The sequence below is a fragment of the Schistocerca nitens genome, chromosome 7 (genome assembly GCF_023898315.1).
Source record: "Schistocerca nitens isolate TAMUIC-IGC-003100 chromosome 7, iqSchNite1.1, whole genome shotgun sequence".
Classification (NCBI taxonomy): Eukaryota; Metazoa; Arthropoda; class Insecta; order Orthoptera; family Acrididae; genus Schistocerca; species Schistocerca nitens.
In genome coordinates, this window is record NC_064620.1 from 310,063,825 (window position 1) to 310,066,324 (window position 2,500).

At 57.5% G+C, this 2,500-nt stretch overlaps 1 non-coding gene across 1 annotated transcript in view; it reads right to left on the reverse strand.

Moving 5' to 3' along the window:
* Positions 1-697, reverse strand: part of LOC126197074 (small subunit ribosomal RNA) — a 1,909-nt gene extending 1,212 nt beyond the window's left edge. The window contains exon 1 of the ribosomal RNA XR_007539478.1: positions 1-697. This exon is cut by the window's left edge and continues 1,212 nt beyond it. This is a non-coding gene — a ribosomal RNA (small subunit ribosomal RNA).
* Positions 698-2,500: the final 1,803 nt, after the last annotated feature.

Below are 2,500 nucleotides of genomic sequence, written 5' to 3' on the forward strand. Positions count from 1 at the left end.
GTTAAACACCGACGGGCGGTGAACCAACAGCGTGGGACACAAATCCAACTACGAGCTTTTTAACCGCAACAACTTTAATATACGCTATTGGAGCTGGAATTACCGCGGCTGCTGGCACCAGACTTGCCCTCCAATAGATACTCGTTAAAGGATTTAAAGTGTACTCATTCCGATTACGGGGCCTCGGATGAGTCCCGTATCGTTATTTTTCGTCACTACCTCCCCGTGCCGGGAGTGGGTAATTTGCGCGCCTGCTGCCTTCCTTGGATGTGGTAGCCGTTTCTCAGGCTCCCTCTCCGGAATCGAACCCTGATTCCCCGTTACCCGTTACAACCATGGTAGGCGCAGAACCTACCATCGACAGTTGATAAGGCAGACATTTGAAAGATGCGTCGCCGGTACGAGGACCGTGCGATCAGCCCAAAGTTATTCAGAGTCACCAAGGCAAACGGACCGGACGAGCCGACCGATTGGTTTTGATCTAATAAAAGCGTCCCTTCCATCTCTGGTCGGGACTCTGTTTGCATGTATTAGCTCTAGAATTACCACAGTTATCCAAGTAACGTGGGTACGATCTAAGGAACCATAACTGATTTAATGAGCCATTCGCGGTTTCACCTTAATGCGGCTTGTACTGAGACATGCATGGCTTAATCTTTGAGACAAGCATATGACTACTGGCAGGATCAACCAGGGAGCTGCGTCAACTAGAGCTGAGCAGCCGGCCGCCCGGGAGTGTGTCCCGGAGGCCCGCGCGAACACGCAAGCGTCCGCTCAATTATTCCGCAAACAGGAGGAGGCTGGGCTCCCCTGCACGATACACCTCGAAACCCTCTCAGGTCCCGGCGGCGCGCAGCGCCGTCCTAAGTACTTGGTCGGGTTCGAGAGAGGCGCAATCGCCCGGAGATAGGCGCGTAGACGCTTTCAGTGCGACCACCCGTGCTCCCAACTGAGCTTGCCACTGCCGACAGAGGCCCGGGAGCGTGCTGTCGTGGTGTTGCCGGCGGGAGACAACACGCGGCCACAAACAGTGGCCGGGCAGCTCCAACGCCAGCGCCACAGAGGGGCAGAGCCCCACTTGGGTGCCAAAGCGAACTCTCCCAGCACAGCGCACGCGCCAACACATCCGCACAGCTGCGATACAAACCACCTGCGAGAACCGCGGGGGCGACCGAGCAGCAGACGGCGTCGCGGCGCCGAGTGCCGGGCGGCGGCGCATCCTCAACGCACACAGTCCTCAATCGGACCAGCACACTGCAGATGTCCACCGCGCTTCGCACCGGGCCCGCGAGGACCCACTTTGGCCGCACGGCGCCGCGCGTTGGGTGCGCCGGCGCGCAGCTGCGCCGCCTGCCGCGTCCGTCGGCCGGCGCGCCTGCCACTGGGCGCCCCCACCAGCCGGCTGTAGCGCGTGCGCCCACGCAGCGCGCGGCCAGCACGCCGGGCGCTCCCCCCTCACCGGCCGGGGACGGTCCCACCCAGCCACCGCCGCGTATCGCTTCATACCCACATGCCCACTCACGTTCGTGGGTATGACGGGTGTCGCTGAAGCAACCAGTTAATACCTGTACCGATTGTCGCAATCAATGATTCACCTCCAGCGTATACAACCGCGCAACAACGGATTTCCAGTTCATTTGCGTAACTTGGGCAGCAAACGTAGACGTCCATCTACATTTGCAAATTCAGTGGGTCTTGCATGCCTGGATGATATGCGTCACGACACGCCACATCAGCCCACATACATGCTGCGACGTATGCACGAGAGAACACGTGGAAGGTGGCCCGCGTACGTATGCGAATGCCATTGCACAGCTGCGAAGCTCATTGAACACGCAAACTCCCGCCTGACGAACTAGAGGCGACAGGGGAGCGATATAAGTCTTACAGCAGTACACATTACAGTGGATAGCGGGACCATGTGCAACGTACGCACCACTCGCTAGATGTTGTGAGGGTACGCACCGTAACATGAATCAATACGCAGGACACCAGAGAGTGCGAGCACTGACCTATGTTGAGAGGGTTGCGATTAGGCAACGCTACATGAATGTTTCAATTCATATAACAATTACAGGTTAGGTTAGGGCGCAACGTGCGTTAGGTTAGGGCGCAACGTGCGTTAGGTTAGGGCCCAACGTAGGTTAGGTTAGGGCCCAACGTAGGTTAGGTTAGGGCCCAACGTAGGTTAGGTTAGGGCCCAACGTAGGTTAGGTTAGGGCCCAACGTAGGTTAGGTTAGGGCCCAACGTAGGTTAGGTTAGGGCCCAACGTAGGTTAGGTTAGGGCCCAACGTAGGTTAGGTTAGGGCCCAACGTAGGTTAGGTTAGGGCCCAACGTAGGTTAGGTTAGGGCCCAACGTAGGTTAGGTTAGGGCCCAACGTAGGTTAGGTTAGGGCCCAACGTAGGTTAGGTTAGGGCCCAACGTAGGTTAGGTTAGGGCCCAACGTAGGTTAGGTTAGGGCCCAACGTAGGTTAGGTTAGGGCCCAACGTAGGTTAG